At 42.7% G+C, this 21,343-nt stretch overlaps 1 protein-coding gene across 2 annotated transcripts in view; it reads left to right on the top strand.

The window, feature by feature from the left end:
- Positions 1-21,343, top strand: part of VEPH1 (ventricular zone expressed PH domain containing 1) — a 250,480-nt gene that overhangs the window by 34,432 nt on the left and 194,705 nt on the right. For both annotated transcript variants that reach the window (XM_084847341.1, XM_084847342.1), the window contains exon 2: positions 4,684-4,811. The gene's annotated coding sequence lies outside the window, so the exon portion shown is untranslated. The remainder of the gene's footprint in view (positions 1-4,683; positions 4,812-21,343) is intronic.

The raw sequence follows: 21,343 nt of genomic DNA, 5'->3' as shown, positions 1-21,343 counted from the left end.
CTGTTCTGCCTTTCGAATGACCAAAAGTACCTCTGTCTTGTCTGGATTATGCTTCAATTTGCCCTCATCCAGTCATCATACCAATATCAGGCACTGATTTAGAACCAGAACAGCTTCCTTGGATTTAGGTGGAAAGGAGAGTTGGATGTCATCCGCATATTGGTGTCACCAGACAATCTCTCCTAACGGTTCCATGTATATGTTAAATAGCATGGAGGATAAGATTGAACCCCGAATGATACTACAGACCAACAGCCATGGCATTGAACAGGAATCCACCAGCACCACCTTCTGAGATTGCCCCTCCAAAAAGGACTGGAGCCACCATATAACAGTGCCTCCCAGTCCCACCTCAGATGCCTCAGAAGGATGCCATGGTCGATGGTATTGAAAACTGCTGAAAGGTCAAGCAGAACAGGGACACACTGCCCCTATTCACTTCCTGCTATAGATTGTGCGCCAAGATTACCAAAGTAGTGTCTGGCCCATAGCCAGGCCTGAAGTGAGATTGAAATGGATCTAGATAATCAGTTTTATCCAGAAATTCCTGGAGCAGAGAGTCCACAGATTACACTTTTCATTGCATTCCATAGCAGAGCTTGCAATATGTTTAGTACAAACTATTGCAGCTAAGCTCTGAGGGAACACAGAATTCTGGGAGCAGGGTTGGCAGCGGCGGCAGTTTACGTCCACGTCCCTGGTAATAAAAAAGTGCCAGTGCTTTGTCCCTGCAAGCCTTGGCTCCACTGTGCGGTTCGAACTCCTTGATCCTTTTGGTGCCCTTTTTTTGCACCTTCCCCAGCTCTATATCCTTTCTGAGACGGGAGGATTCATTTAATTTAACTATTTTCTTTAGCCATAAGCAATTGCAAATCCATCATAAAACAAATATGCAAATATTTTATGTTTAGTATGCCTAAACTATATGAGCTAATACACAAAGCATAACTGATTTATTTATTAGTCATATCCAACTTGGTATAAGGAAGCGTTTCAGAATCTTAATATTCCCAATATTGAACATCTCAGCAGCCTGCATTAATGTTCACAGATTGTTCCCTCATTTTGCTACCTGCTCAGGCAAAGGATGCAACAGACCAAGTAATTATCATAATTTGCCTGCTAGCAAGTATTCTAATTCCTGAGCAGTACAAACAAAAGAGATATTGTACAAAAATGGGGCCAAGAGACTGTGTCTATATTTAGCCTAAATGGGCACCATCCAACCAACGTTAAGCACTTCTAAGACCCATTCATTTCAACTGGAGTGTTAGGCAGGTGCTTATATATCTGACTGACTCAGGGCCTAAACTACAGTCTAAGGGCCAAACTCGATGTGACATTAATTGTGTGAATACAATTAACATGCACATTTAAAAAATGTAAACAGTATTGGGGGGGGGGAAGCACTGAGACTGCATGGGCTGAGGAGGAAGAGTTTAAAAGTTCCCCCTGAGAAAGATCGTCCTTCCCCCTGCCCCCAAAGCTGCTATTTCTTAATACTTAATACTTAACAGTAATAATTTGAATCAAGAGGAGAATCGGTTTCCATTGCTTTTGGATGCTCTGGCTTTTATTTCCTATCAGAAACAAAAGAAAAAAGCAATAGTTTGGAATCAGACTATGTTAGTCACACTTTAGTCCCATTGAAAACAGTGGGACTTAAGTTAGTCACTTAGTCTGGATCCAACCCAGTACTTTGGAGTACACCAGTACTTTGGAGAGCCACATACTATTTTTCCCCTTAATTTGAGGAACTCAATTCCTTCACCTGCATGCTTTCAGTATATTCATCTCCTGCTTATCCTCTGTTTTGGTAACAAAGTGTATTGTTTGATGACTGTAGGGTACTTAATAAGTGGAACAATTGAGCAAGCTAAATGGAGAGGACAAATGTTGATGAGGAGGCATGACAGGGAACATTCAGACTGTTCAAATTAGGGCTCAGCTCCAGAAATGGGAGGGCAGAGGGCTTTGATAGGATGGCCAGGTGTCCTATTTTACAAAGGACAGTCCTCTGTTTGAAAGTGTCCTCTATTTGAAGGACTGTCCAGTCCAAGTCAGGCTTAAAGATAAGGAACCATAAGAACTCATAAGAGGGAGAAGGGGCCTTGAAGTTGCCCATCAACAGTTAATATCTGAGCAGCCGATTGAGCAGGCACACAGGTAACCTGGTCACACTTTCCTCCACTATGATGAGATATGTTGGATTTCTATTTAAATCAAAGTATTTTTTTTCTAAATTTGAAACATATACATATTAATAAGCATATTAATAAGCATATGCAATATGCTTATGCAGTATGCTTATGTATATGCAATATGCACATTTTAATAAGCATATGAAAATCTTTATCCTGTTTTTTGGCAATGCATTACCTCTTTTTTTCGCATTGTATAAAAAAGGGCTTGATTAAGGCACACACAGTGAGCCCCTTAACCTTGAAGAGGTGGTACATATACTCATACTGACTCTGACCTCAAGCATGTATATTCCCACATATTGCCTTAGATCTTCTTGGATGCCCCAGCGTTTCTACCCCCTGGAGCCAGTCCTATTAGAGCAATTTGGCATGCAAGTAGTTTCCCATATTCAGGGAACATGTGTTTCCATAAAGCCATATAACATTTTTAGTTTTAAATGGGGATTTTGTGCAATACTGGTAAGTATTTTTTGTGGCCTCTCCACCTTCTTCCTAAAACTATTCCGAACTTTCCTTTCCTTGATAAGAGGCCCTGTGATGTCTATTAACTTCTAAATGCTCTTTGCTACATTTTGCAGTTTATTCATTAACTGAACAGAGAACCGCTCATCCCCTTTTAGAATTTTTTGTTTTAAAAATCTATACTATACTAACAATCTATTATAAACGGAGAGATTAAAAATGTGCAAATCAACATCACTGCTTTTTCTTCTTTCTTTTTTTTAAACTCAGACCCCAGGTTTTGCAACCAATTAATCTGGTTTTCAAGTGGCGGAGTTAGGGGGAAATGGAGAGAAGATATTTGTTTGCTTGATTCCACATGACAACTCCAGGGTAACTGAATAGACTGTACGGTTGGTTTGGCAAGGCAGAGCACTGAACCAGCAGCCTCACATACCAGAGGCAGGGGGTTGGCAGGGGGACTCTTGACAGTTGTAATGGATTTTATCAGAATTCCTCCAAAGGCCGACTATTTTGTCTTCAATTATTAATGCTTTTCAGAGGGGTTTTCCTCCCCCCTTTCTGTGAGGTAATGAATAACTATAAACTTAAACCAATATGCATTCATATTCACTTTTTCAGCAATGAATAATTAATTGCGTGCATGGGGGAGAATGGCTGCATGTCAAAACACTGAAGTTGATTTCTGAAGCAGCATAAAATGTAACCTTAAAGTTGTAGCAGTTTGGAAGATTACATTAGATATGGATGTGCTACAGATGTGTGAATTCGCTGTGTTACATGTGTGATTATTATTTTATAGGTGTGGTGAATATGTTATAAATTAGTTTGACATGCTACTGAAAGCAAAAGCAGGTTCTGTTTGGATCTTGGTGTTTCACTGTGTGTGTGTGTATACATTTTTTCATTGTTCTTAATTTCTCTTCAAGGCTCTAGGGCACTGTATTTATCTCTCACCACCTTTGTTTACAAAGTGCTCTACCATGGTAGCATTAATTTGGGAACAACTTCAGTTCAGGAGAACAAAAATATCATTGTCATGTTGCACAATTTCTTTAATAGATGCCCAGTTGACTGTTACTGAGACAGAACTAAAGAGCATTGACAGAATGCTTTATTGTTGTATTCACTGTGGGTTCTGAGGGTCGCAGTCAATTGATTTTGATATTTTGAGTTGAACTATCACATTCTTAATTCAGGCATCTCTGGGATGTTTCATTCAGGTTTGCTGGTCTGTCTCCTAGTTTGAACGGAGATCAAGTTTTGCATTACATCTGTAACATCCATAGAATCGTTTTGGCTCACCCAAGTATTAATGCACTGAATATTATGAGAAGAAGTAATAACTAACAGCAGTATTCTATGCATGTTTAGTTGGACCAAGTCCCACTGTGATCAATGAGGCTTACTCGCAGGGTGGTGTGCAGAAGATTGCAAACTTACAGAACAATACTTTGTGTGTCTAATCAGAAGTAAGTTACATGGAGTTCAATTAGACTTACTCCCAGGAAAGTGTGCCTAGGATTGCAACCTTATATACGTATGTTTTGACAGTGCTGCAGCACCTAACTTCCAGCTCCTTATAGAAGAATTAATATGAGGTGGAAGACTCAGTGCAGAAATACTGCAAAATGAAAAATTATAAAATATAATTGTGCTATTCACCCCCTCTGTCACCACCTGACACACCTGAATTGAGTAGGACAACAGCAAGTGGAAGCTGTCCATAACTGGTCCCTTGTATTGGCCATATTTTTGTTTTAATGGTTGTAAAACTAAGGCAGTTCTATGCATGTTTTTGCTTCTGTTTCTGGCTATATAATTATCTGGCTTTATAATTATGATTATCAAATTAACTATCCATATACTGAAAAATATAAAGATTCATTTTCATTTAACAATGCTGGGTGAAGTTTATAATTTGTTGTTCAGAAAGAAAAAACTATATTCTTGTAAGAAGCATTATCTAGATTAAGCATCCATATTTAACCGTTTGTTTTTTCCTATAATTGATCAGAGTTACAAAGCTGGAACCTACAACTGAAACCTTTCGTTAGACTAGATGAGTCCTTTTGTTCTTGTGAAGTCAAACTCTCCTGCCAATGGAACTCCACTGGAAACTGAAGCTGGATAATTCAGAAAGAGGTAGGCTTACCAGCCAGCCAATATTTATACTGGCCCAACCAGTAAAGGTGTATTTTGCTGTGTAACCAATAGTGCATTCTCTAAAGGTGGTAAATCTACATTTTCTAGGCGGTGCTTGTCACCATACTGGCTCCACCAGTTCTGCCCATACCTGTCCCTGGAATGCCGTATTTTTTGAAAGCAAACTTTTTTTATCTTATTTGGTTTATCTAAAAATGGGCAGCTTACAATAATTAAAAACAAATAGTAAGATCAAACATACAATAATAAAGAAACATTAAAAACAGCAAACTAAAATTAAAGACAAAAAGACTTCACAGAGAACAAAAATTCAACCAGAACTAAAGTCTGGTGAAACAAAAAAAGACTATTAAGAATGGTCTTTCCAGGGGAGGTAGTTCCACAATCTGTGCACCACAGCTAAAAAGATCCTATCCTACACTCCAGCCAGAAGCTTGTAAGATACAGAGCAAGGCCTCGTGACAAATTCAATGTGCCATGCAGGAGTGGGAGAAGGCAGCCCTTCAAGCTGGCCACACCAGAAGCCAGACCGTAATACCAAGCTGTAGGCTGAGACTGAAAGAAACTCTTCCATACTGTAGATTCTCCCAATTTCCTTTTCCAACCGTAGCCATGAGCTGTGTCAGAGGCTGCTCCTGAAGGTGCCTAGAATTTTAGGAGACACCTGGTGGCAGTATGAAAGGGGAAAGGACTACAGCTGGAAGACCAGCTCCAAAGCAGCCCAGATTCCCATGTGGCCTTTGGGTTTAAGCCTTCTGCATGAATATAAGTATTAATCACACATAAGGCCATGATGTTGATTTGCACATATTAATACATAATATGTATTACTGAGACCTGGGTGGGGGAACTGGGAGGGGTCACTCTCTCCCAGCTGTGCCCCCCTGGGTACTCGGTGCAGCACCAAACACTGACTTGAGGGTTGGGGAGGGGGGGTTGCCGTGGTCTATAGGAATTCAATCTCCCTCTCCAGGCTTCCTTCTCATTCGAGTGCAGATCTTGAGTGCTTGTATCTTGTGTTGGGTACCTGGGACAGATTAGGGATTCTGTTGGTGTACCGCCCACCCCGCTGCCCATCAGACTCCCTGCCTGAGCTGACGGAGGTGGTCTCGGACTTGGTGTTGAGGACCCCTAGGATGATGGTCCTGGGGGATCTCAACTTCCATGCCAAGGCCGCTGTATCCAGGGCGGCTCAGGACTTCATGGCCTCCATGACAACCATGGGGCTGTCCCAACATGTCATTGGCCCAATGCATATAAAAGGACACACGCTTGATCTGGTTTTCTCAACTGGGCAGGAGGATGGTGATCTGAAAGTGGAGGAATTAACATCTGTCCCTTTGTCATGGTCAGATCACTTCCTGCTGAGGTTTAGACTCCTGGCAGCCTTCCCCCTCTGCGAGGGTGGGGGACCTATTAAAATGGTCTGCCCCCAGAGATTAATGGATTCTGATGGATTCCAGAGGGCTCTGGGGGATTTTCCTGCTGGTATGGCTGGTGCTCCTGTCAAAGCCCAGGTCTCTCTGTGGAATGCAGAGATGACTCGGGCGGTTGACACGATCGCGCCCAAGCGCCCTCTCCCTCTGAGCAGAGCCTGGCCAGCTCCTTGGTATACACCTGAGCTGAGGGCAATGAAGCAAGAGGGGAGATGGCTAGAATGCAGGTGGAGGAAAACTCGTGCTGAGTCTGACCGAACACAGGTAAGACAAGCCTACTCTGTGGCGGTGAGGATGGAAAAGAGATGGTTGTTTTCCACCAGCATTGCATCTTCTCAGTGTCATCCAGCAGAGATTTTCCAAGTGGTTCGCGGCTTGTTACATTCTGGGCCCGGGCGAGAGATGGTGGAACCCTCGGTGGCACGCTGTGACGAGTTTGCATGGCACTTTGAAGATAAAGTCGCTTGATTTCGTCATGAGTTGGACACCACGATTAATGCAGTTCCATTGGTAGAGGCGTTCAGAGCACCATCTGGTCCAGTTTTATTGGATGAGTTTCAGTTACTGAGGCCTGAGGATGCGGACAAGGTGCTTGGCCAAGTCCAATCGACCACTTGTGTGCTTGACCCTTGCTCTTCATGGCTTATTAAATCAAACAAGGAGGGGATGTCTGGCTGGGTCCAGGAGGTTGTAAATTCCTCCTTGAGAGAGGGAGTGGTGCCTGCCTCTTTAAAAGAGGCGGTAATTAGACCACTCCTGAAAAAGCCTAAACTGGACCCAGAGGATGTTAATAATAGGCCAGTGGACAACATCCCCTTCCTGGGCAAGGTGCTTGAGCGGGTGGTTGTAGGACAGCTCCAGGCACTGTTGAATGAAACAGATTATCTAGATCCATTTCAATCGGGCTTCAGGCCTGGTTTTGGAATGGAAACTGCCTTGGTCGCCCTGTGGGATGACCTCTGCCAGGAGAGGGATGGGGGAGTGTGACCCTGTTGATTCTCCTGGACCTCTCAGCGGCTTTTGATACCATCGACCATGGTATCCTTCTGGATAGGTTGTCTGGGTTGGGAGTTGGAGGCACTGCACTACAGTGGTTCCGCTCCTACTTGGATGGCCGATTCCAGAAGGTGGTGCTGGGGGATTATTGCTCTGTGCCATGGCAATTGTGCCATGGGGTTCCACAGGGCTCTATTTTATCCCCTATGCTGTTTAACATCTACATGAAACCACTGGGGGAGGTTATCCGGAGGTGTGGGCTGAGGTGCCATCAATATGCGGATGACACCCAGCTCTACCTCTCTTTCTCATCAAAACCAGGTGAGGCAGTGGCTGTTCTGAATCAGTGCCTGGGCACAGTAATGGACTGGATGAGGGCCAATAAACTGAAACTCAATCCAGACAAGACGGAGGTACTGTTAGTGGGTGGTTCGTCTGCCCGGCTAGGTGATATTCAACCTGTTCTGGAGGGGGTTGCACTCCCCCTAAAGGATCACATTCGTAGTTTGGGGGTGCTCTTGGATCCAGAACTGTCACTTGAGGCACAGGTGAACTCAGTGGCACAGAGCACTTTTTATCAGCTTAGGCTGGTATACCAACTACGCCCTTATCTGGACAGAGATAGCCTAGCTACAGTTATCCATGCTCTGATAACTTCTTGTCTGGATTACTGCAATGTGTTATATGTGGGGCTGCCTTTGAAAACGGTCCGGAAACTTCAGCTGGTCCAAAATAGGGCAGCAAGATTGTTAACGGACTGGCCAGCGAGCTCATATTACGCCAGTACTTTTCCAGCTGCACTGGCTGCCAGTCCATTTCCGGGCCCAATTCAAAGTGCTGGTGTTAACATTCAAAGCCCTTAACGGCTTGGGGCCAGGTTACCTGAAGGATCGCCTCCTCCCATATGTGCCTGCCTGGACCTTAAGATCATCGTCAGCAGCCCTTCTCCGTGAGCCCTGGCCAAAGGAAGTGAGGCGGGTGGCTACTAGGAGGAGGGCTTTTTCTGCTGTGTCACCCCGGCTCTGGAATGAGCTCCCTAGTGAGGCTCGCCTGGCACCTACACTGTATTCCTTTCGGCACCAGGTGAAGACCTTTTTATTTTCCCAGGCATTTTAGCATTTTAGCTTTCTAGACTTTTAGCTTTGCTGTTTTAAATCTGTATTTTAAATTCTTGCACTGCTGCTAGGTTTTATTGTGGTTGTATTGTTATATTGTGGCTTTAATGTTCTATATATTTTAAATTGTTTTATTGTGTACTGTTTGGTTTTAATTTTTGTGAACCGCCCAGAGAGCTTCGGCTATTGGGCGGTATAGAAATAAATAAATAAATAAATAAATAAATAAATGCAGTATAAGAGGGCCATCTCTATACTAACTTGTTTTAAGCTATAATTCTTTTTTCTCTTCAAAGTATATTAAGGAATCTGTTAAGATTTCCTATTTTAGAAATGTTCCATCTCATGGAGAGCTATAGCTGAAAATAGCCTGGCCACTTCCACATCATCAAAAAAGAGGGCACAGATTTTCATAAAATTTGTGTATGGTAGTTTATAAGTATAGATGCAAAGTTAGAAATCATTACTATAATTTAAATTGAAATCCAATCTATCACACCGTAGTGGGGAAGACTGTGAACAGGTGACCTCAGCCTGTTGCCCAAGTGCGAACTGTTGATAGGCAACTTCAAGGCCCCTGCTCTCCCATCTTATATTTCTTTATCTTTAAACCAGACTTGGACTGGACAGTATTTCAAACAGAGGATACTTTCAAACTGAGGACAGTCCTCTGTAAAGTAGAATCCACGGGCACCTTAGAAGAATATGATGTTATTTGTATAAAAATCCATATGAATACAATCCTATAAACACTTAGCTAAGAAGCAAGTCCCATTGAACTTAATGTTAGAGTGCATGACTTTATTAACTATAAGCAGCCTGAATATATGAGGTCAGATGTGAATTTACAAGTGCAAAGTATCAAATCTGCAGGACAACTTGCTGTTTAATAACTTCCCAGAATACTTTGGTTGCAGTAGGCATCTTTGCTTGGCCATGCCGTCAATGGGCTTTTTCGTTAAAATGAAGGGCAGAAGCCTGTCCTGACAGAAAGAGACTGAGAGGCATCTAAGAAACAATGGCTGTTTTGTGGGAAGAGTTTCAATGTATGCGTCTGATCCCATGGGAACTGCAGTAGACCATACATGCTTTGTGAAAAAAAGATGCTCTTTCAAAATAATCTTTAATCCTTTTGTTTCACTGAAAAACAAACCTGTGAACATTGTTGAAAAGTTACCAAGGAGATTCTATTAATTCTACAATTAGTATTAAAAAATACTCTCTGATTCTGTGACAATGTGACCCCAAATATATATTTTGAAATTATGTAACTACTATTGATCTAGATGATAAGGATGATAAACATGTTATAACCAAAGAGAGCAAGGATGAAAATAATATACTTTATATTCAGAATGAGAAAATTTCTGGTACTCAAAGCTGAGGTTTCCCAAATGTCTGAGGGAACATATGTTTCTAGTTCAATTGATTTAGACCGGCTTTAAGCAAAGTATTCAGTATAAACGTAAGTAGTTTGTGTTAGGGATGGAGGAGAAATTAGTTCAATTCACATTTTAATGCAAACCTACCTAATTCCACACTTTGAGACCACTTTGCAAACCAAAACTCAGTTACCCTTCAAAATCCACACTTCTCCAGATTTTGCAATGGAGTTCTCCAATCAAATGGATATAAAATGTCTATACTTGGAGAAATAATTTCAAAAATGTATTATATTAGGAAAATTGCTTGCAAAAAATGTGTATATTAGGCAAAATGCATACAAAATGCATGTCTTATGACAGATGTGCACAAAAATGCTTATGAATTTTCATGCAAATTTAAAAAACAAAAATCTCAATGTCCAGAATGAACTGAGTTTACAATGAAAAAAACAAGAAACTGAGAGAAACAGAAATGGGTAGATTTGTCCATCCTTAGTTCATGTATTTCTGAATGTAGATTTAGATATTTGTTTTCAGCATCAGAAAAAATAAGCAATTAGGTGAGACTGTATTGTACTGTGTTTCATTCCACTGTCTGGAAACTACTTTTTTCCTCAGTTTGTGTAGCCAGTAGCCCTGCTGTCCTTGGGCCCAGAATTCTTCATGAAATATTGTTTTTTGTTGTTGTTGCCTTTAAAGGCACAGACCTAAAACTAGTTTTTGCACTCTCCCAGTTTAAGAGTGTGTGTCTCAAAACGTTAATAATTTTGCCTAATTTGGGTCCAAGGATGCTGAAATTTTTTTTTAACATCCAAAATGTAATGAAACAATTAGTTTGACAGAGAGAATAGATAGTGTAAACTGCGCATAAACTGTGCATAACACTGGAGAAAAAAACAATTGACTTGGAGCCAACCCTATTCTTTCACATGCAGAAATTACTTCCACTGTTTCTGTTTCCACTGATTCCTCCTTCCACTGCAGGCTCTCACACCACATCCTTATTTTATTTTATTTTATTTACTTCTATCCTGCTTTTTAGCACATGCCCTCACAAGATGGTTTTCAATAAATATGTTAACAGCAGTACAACCTCTACCCTGGTCTTCCCCAACTTGGTGCTGTCCAGATGTTTTGGACTGCAACTCCCATCAGTATAACCAATGGTCAGGGATGATGGGAGTTGAAATCCAAAACATCTGGTGGGCACTGGGCTGGGGAATGCCGCCCTGCTCTCAGGAATGACTTTTCAGGGAGTGCAGAGGGCTGTAGTGAAGAGGGGAAGGAAGGAAGGAAGGAAGGAAGGAAGGCCCTGTTGCATGAGGAGAGTTCTCCTTGCATTTGTTTGTGTTCAAAACACAGCCACTAGGCTTGTTGTTGTTCAGTCGTTCAGTCGTGTCCGACTCTTCGTGACCCGATGGACCATAGCACGCCAGGCCTTCCTGTCCTGTGCTCTCTTCCAGAGCATGCTCAAGTCCGTATTCATTGCATCAGTGATGCTATCTAGCCATCTCATAACTACTTAAAGATTACTGGCTTCCAGTCCATTTCCCAGCACTATGCATAGTGGTGTTGCTTACCTTTAAGGCCCTATTCTCCCAGATTAACCTACCAATACACTTAAGAGAGCTTTCCCCAACCTAGTACCTTAAAGCCTCCTTGGGGCAGGGCTTGGCATGTCATTGGAGATAACAGCAGGGATGCAGGCAGTGGAGGACTCGGACAGCACTGGGAGAAGCGGCTGCTCTTCCCAGACAAATCGTTTAGCTGAAGACGATGCACACCATGCGAAGCTGGAGAATCTACAGGCACTGGGAGGAGTGGTGTGCAGTTTTCATGTGGCACACGCTGACCCCATAAGCATGGTGTGGGGCAATTCGGTCCCCCACCTAAAACTGGTTGCGCACTCCTGGACTACGCCAACGGCCATCTTTTGGGGGGTGATGAGACTTGTATCGCAGTACATCTAGAGGACACCAGGTTGGGGAAGGCTGCATGAAGATCTTCCTCAGAGGCACTCCTCTTGGTGTCTCTGCTGTCTGGAGTGAGGTAGGTGGCAATGGGGCAGAGAGCCTTTCTGGTTGTGATACCGCATCTGTGCTACCACATCTGTGGAACTCTTTTTCACCAGGGAGGCTCATCTGGCACCTATGCTAATATCTTTGAGGTGTCAACCAAAGACCTTGCTATTTTCCTTGGCTTTTCACCTCTGATGTATTCTCTATTTTTGTTCTGGTTAGGTTATATTCAAAGTTAGTAGTCCTTAGAGTAGATCCATTGAAATGAATGGCACTTACGTTAAACTAACATTGGATACAACAAATTGTTTTTAACACTGCCTTTACTCTTGTTCATTGTGTTATCATGTTTTATTGTGTTTTGTGGACACTTTGGAAATGTTTGATTGAAGGGCAGTATAGCAGCAGTTAAATAAACAGATAACAAAATTGGTTACGTCCAGAATTTTGGTCCATTTTCTATATTTGGTGGAAAGGCAGGATACAAACTTTACTGCTACTATTGCTACTAATATTATATACTATTTCTTCCCATTTACTGATAATGTGTATTAATCAGCTATATATCTATTGTGGAATGTTTCTGAGACAGCACATTACCTCCCCTACACCTCTTCTGCTTATCAGTACTAATACTCCAGTTCCTTGAAGATATATGAGAAATATCCCATTTCACTCCATGCAAAGTATGTAGGGAGCAAATGCATGAGTATTTTCAGTAATTTATTTTAAAATAATGATGTCTGCATATGCTTTCATGGGAAAATAATATTGTTTGGCCTTAGTGGCAACATTACAGAGAAATAGTATACACAAAGCTGGTATGTGCAAAAATAGCATAGACAACAGTACTGAAGTACTCTTCAGGCATTATTCTGTATAGAAAGGAAATTATGCTAGTTTCAGTTGTTCAAACAAATGCAGGTCAGGGTTGGAACATTCTGCTACAATGCTGCCCCTGCCTCCATGCATTCATTTCTACACATGATGCTTGTTGTTGTTGTTCAGTCATTCAGTCGTGTCCAATTCTTTGTGACCCCATGGACCATAGCATGCCAGGCCTTCCTATCCTCCGCTCTCTCCTGGAGCGTGCTCAAGTCCATATTCATTGCATCAGTGATGCTGCTAACACATAATGCTTAAGACTGAACAAAGGAGTAAGTCCCATTGAAGTTAGTGGAACTTCTGAGTAGATATGCATAGGTCTGCATTGTGAAAAGTGTATAGTGTTTCAAAGGGAATTTGTTCTAATTTGCAATACAAGTTAGAAATATGAAAAAGCTCGCTACAGCATGCTATTAATGTATAACTGTTGGTTAGTACTGTGGTCGAAAGGGAAAGGTGTATGTATGTGTGTGTATGAAAATAGTTACAATCATTGTACTCTTACACATGGCTCCAACTGGTTTCCCATCCAAGAGAGTGATTAGCTCCATACTAAGTTAGCTTCAGCAATGCTGCAGCATCAGACATTCCCATACTACGCACTGGGCCCAGAGAAACATCTCTGTCCCTGTTTCAAACTCAAACCACCCTTCTCAAAGTCATTATCATCAGATATCTCTCATTCTGAATTGTGGGGTTAGCATGGAGTGGGGCACGGGATAGTTATTCTCACCCTTTGTTTCTGTAATGAAATGCCCAACAAAAACACTTCAGTGCTTGACAGATCAATTGCTTACTGTGCTAGTGCACTGCCTCCCAGATGCCCTCAAGTGCTAGACATTTAGGCATCCAGGTGATGGTTTATTTTCTCCTAAATGCCAGGTGTAGGCAGGAATATTAATCCCACCAACCAGAGAGCGCTTCTTTATAATAGCCTGGTTATTTGTCTTTTTGTGAGATTGGGTAGAGCATGATTTGTTGGTGATGTGGTCTTCTCAGAAAATGAATATGATTGAAACGGATCACTGATAGTCTTTGGCATTCTTAAAGAAGTTTAGATTTTGCACTGCTTCTGTTTTTAGAATAGTTTGTGAAGTTTGAAATAAACTCCTTAGGACCAAACTACATGTTACAAATCATACTTTTAAAATGCATGCTTAAACTGGCCACTTTAATTTGAAGAAAAAGTGGAGGCAACAGGGAACCTTTGGTAAACAGTACCTTCAGGGGCAAATAGCAGTGGGTGGATTTTTGACAGGACATCAATGCAGGGCCCTGATCAGGGAGCACATTCTGGATTGGGGCCCTAAAGCTGCTTTGTCATAACATATAGCTTGGCCCTGGTTTCAGCTGCTAGAGATAAAAGGCCTAAAGTTGCCCCACTCTAATATTTTCACAGTGGTCTTGACCATTTCTCTCCCAACTTAGTCCCAGAATATGGTTGCCATAGAAACAGAATCCGGCCCATTGTCGCTTTTCGTTTTTTTGTTTGTTTGCTTTTAACCTCTGGGCCAGTTGCCAGATTTCTGTGTGTGGAAAAGCTAGAATTTTGAACTGGAGGGAGAGAGAGAGAGAGATACATACATACATACATACATAAAGCTGGAATTTTTTGAGTGAAAGTCAGCAAATCCTCCAGAGATTACCTGAGTGCATGGGTGGGTAGGAGTAGCTGTTCCTTCTCTTATCCAGATCCCAAGCTTTGTAGAGTTTAAAAATCAAGCCCCCGCACTTTTCCTTGTGTCTGGGAATGGACCAGGAGCTTGCAGAGCTGTTTCAGTACCAGCGAGATGTGTGTCCATCACCCAGTCTCAATAAATGGTATCATGGCTGTGTTTTGAAATAACTGCCATTTCCTGACATACCGCACATCACAGGACTCTAATCTGGTCTGATGGGTTTCAGCTGATGTACCAGTCTTAGCTGGTAAGCTAGCAGAAAGCAATCCACGCCAGCGTGGTGTAGTGGCTAGAGTGTTGGCCTGGGAGCCGGGAGAACCAGGTTCTAATCCCCACTTGGCCAAGGAAGCTCACTGGGTGACTTTGGGCTAGTCACAGACTCTCAGCCCAACCTACCTCACAGCGTTGTTGTTGTTGTGAGGATAAAATGGAGAGGAGGAGGATTATGTACACCACCTTGGGTTCCTTAAGGAGGAAAAAAAGGTGGGATATAACTGTAATACATACATACATGCCACAGTAGCTACTTGGAACTCTAGTGACCTCATCCGGAATGTAGTAACTTCGCACTTGGCACAGTATATTTATTTATTTATTTATTTATTTATTTCTATACCACTCAATAGCGAAAGCTGTCTTCGGATGAGGTCACTCTAGTGACCTCATCCTCAGGTTGTACTGTGCAGTCCATGGTGGTTGTTGAGTTCGGCCCAAGGCCACCATTTCACACACTGCTGTGAGATAGACTGTAGGGTGCATAAGGTGTTTCTTCCATAGCTGTCTGCCCAACAGGTTCTGTTGAGCTGAGTGTGGTAGGTGGCGGTAGAGCAACATAGCAACTTGATTGTAGCAGCAGCAGCTATAGGACTTGTTCTCGCATATAGCTAGTGCCAGCTGCAGATTTTTGAGGGCCTTTGGGCAAGACATTCTCAATGGGTCCTCTCCCTCAGTAAGTCTACCTTCTGACTGACACTGACACCAGCTGCTATTGGTCCTCATCCTCTTTCTCACCATTGCCACAACTTGTTTGCTTGACAGGCAGAGAGCAAGTAGGCAGTAGCATCTACTGCTCCTCCTGCTCACCACCACCATGGTCTGGATCAGAGTGAGAGGCAGATGAACAAGTAGGTTGCAGTGGTAAAGAGGAGGAACAACTCCAGGGGGCTGTTGTTGGTGGGCCCCTGCTGGGGTGTGGGCCCTTGACAGGTGCCCAATCAAGCCTACCCTTGATGCTGGCTCTGCACATAGCCCTCCCTATTCGGTTCTTTCACACCATACTAGGTCTTTCACACTCACAGTATCTACCACAACCAACCACAGACGGAAAGGGGAAGCTTTTGCTATTAATTCTTGAATCTCCTCCCATTAGAGCAGAGATGGGGAACCGCTTGTAGCTCGAGGGCCGAATCCAGTTTTGGAGAAGCTTTTGGGGGCTGTGTTTTAGTGGGGGGGGCGGGGGCACTGAAATACAAAAAATACTAGCATATTTTAGCCTAAGGCTGTTACTGCCAGTAACTAAGCCTTAGGAGCAGCATTTAAACATTTTAGAATGGGAAGAAGCTGCACAAAAGCCAGGAAACCACCAGGCCCTCAGAGGAATGGGGCTGGGGCTAGGGGAAGTAGAAGGGCATGTCCATCTGGAGAATCTTGGATTGGGCCCTCAGGAGGGCCGGATCTGGCTGATGGGTCTGAGGTCCTGTCCTCCTGCATTAGAGTCTTTTAGTCTGCTTCCCTCTCCCCTGAACAGTCCTAGACACCATCCTTCACCAGGCACCAGGATTTTTGAAATCAAAAGTTGGCAATCCTCAGTCAGTACCATATTGGTAGGAAAACAATGATCAAAAGCTTCTTATGGTGCAATCCTCTGTATGTTTAGACAGAGGAAAGTCCTACAACACCCAGCATTCCTTCAGCCAGCATGCTAGTTGGTGCGTGCTGGGAATTGTAGGGGCTTTTTCTGTCTAAATATGCATAGGATTGCTCCTTTAATGTTTTTATATAGCCAGAGCAAGCAGAAAGGCTTCTGGGAAATGAGGATAATGCATGACTTTGGAAATATCTACACTACATACCTATGTTAGCTTGAGACCAGTTTAGTTGCCATGGTTTCTCCTAAAAATCATGGGAATTGTAATTTGATGAGGGCATTGAGAATTCCCTTTTAGAGATCTGGACCCATTCTCCTCACAGAACTACAGTTCCCAGGATCCCCTGGTATAGAGGAAATGACGATTAAACCAGTTGAAATCTGTAGTGTAGAGACCCTCTCAGTTGCATATGTATGATGAAACATTCTTATTCAAGTGCACAAAGGTACTGAGGAGGTGTTTATGATAAACAGACCTAGACGTCTACAGACAGCTTCAAGCCCAATTTGTATTCATGAGCAGTTTTATTCTTTGGAGAAAGAATGTCTTTTCCATAGTAGTTTAATCCATTTGCTCTCTTTCAAAGAACCAAACGTGCACACACAACTTTGCAAACTCACTGGGGCTCTATCCCAGGAGAGGATAGTTTTCCACCAAGAGAGAGCTCTCTTTTATCCACTAAAAACAACAGGAACTCAAGCTGAACAGGCTTTTTCTGTATTTTGTCCCAAGAACAGAGGCTTTCATTCAGAGATAAGGCCACTCTGCTTTTAGGCTTTTTCTGGTCACCTGACCAAGCCCTTCGTAACTTTTAGGCTGTTTTAGTCTGCATTCCACACATTCCTTATTCCTGGCCCTGCAATTAACAGCTTCAGGTTCACTGCGTTAACAGTAGATTCCATAACTTTCCACTTGTTGTGCCCTTCGATGCTAGACCGTCACAACAAACAGGCAAAGCTGCACATCAACCCCGAGTCTCAAAATTCACCACTTGGTAGCTGAAAAAAAAACCCCCGAACACCTGTGAATGTTGTTATGGAGTCATGATCAGGTAAAGCGTTGGCTTGTATTTGTGCATACTTTGTGCGAGATGCCTTCCTAAAACAAAATCAACAATACTGAAAAAGCTCCTCTGTTTCGAACCTGGTTATTCTCATACCATGAGAATTGTACAGGGTAGTCTTTCATTTTTGCTACTGTATCTGACCTACAGGTCAGAGAACCTCGACTGTCAATGTGGTTTTGATTTACCACCTGGCTCATGTTTTACTTCTAAGCTATGTTTGTTATAACCAAGCTGTATAATCATTTGTGGCTAACTCCTTGATATTAGTTTTTTTAAAGGGTCAGGGGAAAGGATGTCCATAATATGGCAGGAAAAGTAATATATGCTCTCCATGTTATAGAGAGCCATTTCTTGTCACTGTGCTGTATTGTGCTCTGCGTGGCTTTTAATAGTTTGAATTGACAAGGGATGGTATTAAATCAGTATCACTGAGATGAATGGAAGGCGCTGGTTCAGTACAAACTATTTCACCCTCACAGATTTGCAGTTAAATCTCAAACTGACATTTCAGATGAGATGAAGTTTGGATGTTTTTAGTGGGATTAGTATAGAAAAGGCACATGGGTGTGCCTTTTGAGCTTAGTATCAGTGATTTACATACCAGGACTGAAGGGCATTGACAGTGGAATGTACACCGGAGGTGACCAGTTCATAGTGCATACCTATCAGAATTTAGCCTAAAAATTAGAAAAAGCCTAAAAGCAGAGTGTCCTTATCTCTGAATGAAATGCAAAACTATCTACCTTAATGTGGCCTGTTTCCTTTAAAAATAATGTAGGTATATGCACAGAATCTGCACGTACAGGAAAGTGAATGTGGAAAGCATGGTAGCATTTTTAGAAATTACTTTATTCTGCCATGGGCAATGCTACCAAGTGACTATTTTTCCTTAGCAGCATAATAGAGAAGTATAACAGTGAAGTAAGATGTTGTATTGTGCTTTGGATATTCATAGTAAGAGCACCATGCAGATTTTTAAAAATCAACACAAAGGTGAATGTGCAGACATGAGAATTAGCCCGCAGAGTATGTGACACGGTTCCTTTCTTTTACCTCTATCACTTCATTAGTGGGTACAAGCCAAGGGCAAAGTATGAGATAGTGCCATTCTAGTGCACACCACATATTCAGGCCCTTGTGCCTTGGAGTCAACTGAGCATGTGTTTCCACCAGCGATTCACTCCAACCTGACTGCGTGTGGAGGTTGCACGGTTTACATGTCATCGTGACCATGCAGCAGGCGTCCCGGTATTCATCAAGGAAAAACCGGTTCTTCTGAGACTGGTTATAGTCCGACTTTTCCTCTTTACTTCGGCTTGGTTACAGTCCTGTTGGGGTGTGTTCCATCACTTGCATTGGTATCATAGCCCTGCCCATGGGGGTATGTCACACACCTGCCTGTGACCTCACTGACCCAACCCTTTACTTCCCTCTTCTTTGGAAGTTCCAATGCCGCTTTGGAGCAGGATGCCAAGGGACCAACTTTTTTTTAAAAAACATTGAAAATAAGCGCTAGATCACTAGTGCATATAAGTGTGCTATCGCGGGCAAGCAAATACTCCCACTACAGCCTGAAAATCAGGTTTATCTTAGGTCGCTTCCCCAGAACTACACGTGGGGAGGATCCATGGCTAATATTCCTTTGTGTCCTTCGGTCCCGTTTCGCAAGCTTCAAAGTTCAGCTTCCGTTTTGCACGCTAAGGTGCTATCTCATTAGAACACCATTGCACAGTTCTTCCATCAGTATGCATACCCTCTATGTCAGTATCTCACTATCACAAAATAGCACTAACACGCATTTGTGCTATTGCGCGATAGCACATTAGTTCAGGGGCGCCTGCTGAGTCCTGTTGTGGTCAATGAGACTTGTTCCCAAAAATGCACTATCACACATCTGCGCTATCACGTGATAGTGCATTTATTCAGGGGTGCCTGCTAATGCGGTAGCCTGGTATTTAGAGGGAAAGGAAAAAAATGGGTGTAATGGGTCACTGGTCACTGGGAAGTCTGCTCAGAAGTATCTCCCGTTGTGGTCAATCAGGCTTGTTCCTGAGATTGCTTAAGGGGAGTAGAACCTGGAGGGAGGAGCCTCTCTTATTGGTTGAGCAGCCCCTGCCAGCTGGATGATGTTCACTTCCAATTCCCCCAGCCCAGCCCAGCCCACCCAGAAGTATGTTTCTGTCAGTGACTTATAATGGTGCAGTGCAGTCCTTCATGGAGCCCTGTGTGGAGCCATGCCAATTCCATGAAAACTCCGGTATTCCTTCATTTGCTTCACCCTTCCATTGCTGTGGAAACATGGCCTGAGCCAGACAGTAGCAGACTGTTTTTGACACGTGGGCTTGTAGGCCTGACTATGTGTCATAATACATAGTGTCCATGCCTACAGCGCCTGTGCCACACAACACGATTGCCTGTGAAAACCGGCATTGCAAAGGGTTCAGCGCACAGTACAATAGCAGTTAATTCATGTTGCCCCGTGATGCCTGTGTTCATTAGGCCCTTATCGTTACTGAGGTCTGTATACATCCAGGCTGTGAATCCATTAGCGGCTCTACCCTCATTCAGAAGTGTGTGGGCAACTGTCAGGGCATTTCTGTCCTGCTCCCCAACGGAGAAGCTGTTTGCATGAACTTCTGCTCCCATTTGGCTACTGTACTCCATGGCTGTCGCATGCAGACTTGGCCATAATGTGTAAACCTCCTATTTGTTCTGAGCAGTATTCTAATGAAAAAAGTCATGTTTGCCTCTTTAATTAACTTTAATTATACACTGAAGGTATCCATTTGTAGGAAGCCTGATGGCACACCATCTGTTATTCCAGTATGAATATTTCACGTCCGGAGCCAGGAAAAAAACAAACTAGTTTTCAAAACATGTTTGTTAGCAAATGTAAAATGTGGAGGCTTCTTGTTTATTTCTGTTGTTTATCATATTTAAAATATCCTCATGGCAGACTGCGAGCAGTTGACTGAACTGAGATGCCCCAGGCTTACGCAGTTACCCTTGACATTAAAACAAAGCAGTATGCTGTACATATTGCACAGACCCTGCTAAGTTATCCCTCGTATCTACAGGAGTTTGTTGCAGTAGTTTGCACCATAGTTTGTCTAGCCTATAGTACTTGCACAGTCAGTGTGACCTGTGGGGGTGACCGTATTACCTGCCCACTGTTACATGGTGACTGAGGTGTCCCAGCCTTAAACTGGAGGGCATAATTTGGCTGCAGCAGAGAAAGGAAATAGGCTGGAGTTCTTTGGAGATGTATGGTCCAGGCTGTATGCCCAAAGAGTGACCACAAGTGTCCATCATGGGCTAATAGTGTCATTGGTGTGTACATTTGGTGGCCTTTGCTAGCCCCACTGTGGGAAAATGCACTGTGCAGCCCTCTGCCTCTACAGTCCCCTCATCAGCACCCCGGTCTCAGTCGCCATACAGCAGTGACTGGATAATAGGGACGAATTCAATTTTTCTGATGTGAACTGGACTGATACACACCTCCAAAACTAATGTGCATATTGGAATGTAATTTGCACTTCACTGGATTTTGCAAGTGCAATTATCAGCTCAAAAAAGCATTGAAATATGTTTTAAAATGCATATTTTGGATATGTTTATAAATGCATGAATTGAGATAAGATACATTTGTAAATGCCTATTTTGTGAGAAAATAAGTTCAAAAATATGTGTTTTAAATATGGATTTTCATTCAGATTTTAAAAATGTTGCAGATTAATACAGAAATGGGGTGGGATAGTCATATGAATGAACACATGTGAAACTGACATGGACCAGAAATAGACTGATCCATTTACCCTAGATAGTATGTTCAGCCCTCTGCCAGCAACTCTATATGATGCGATTCTATTGCTGACGCCCAGCAGGTGTCCTAGATGAGAGACCTCGTGGGAATAAATGATTTGCTTCTAATCAAATATCTCATTTCCTCGCTCACCAGTAGAAGGATCCATGTTTCTTTCCAATATATTCTCAAAAATATTTCTTCTAGCAGCTTAACATTTTTGTTACCGATTTAGATGTTGCGTAGCAAGTTCTCTTCACT

The sequence above is a fragment of the Heloderma suspectum genome, chromosome 3, assembly GCF_057233095.1.
Source record: "Heloderma suspectum isolate Gila_16-S chromosome 3, 16-S_ref, whole genome shotgun sequence".
Lineage (NCBI taxonomy): Eukaryota > Metazoa > Chordata > Lepidosauria > Squamata > Helodermatidae > Heloderma > Heloderma suspectum.
Note: the sequence above shows the minus strand (reverse complement) of the source record. Positions and strands in the feature narration are given on the sequence as shown.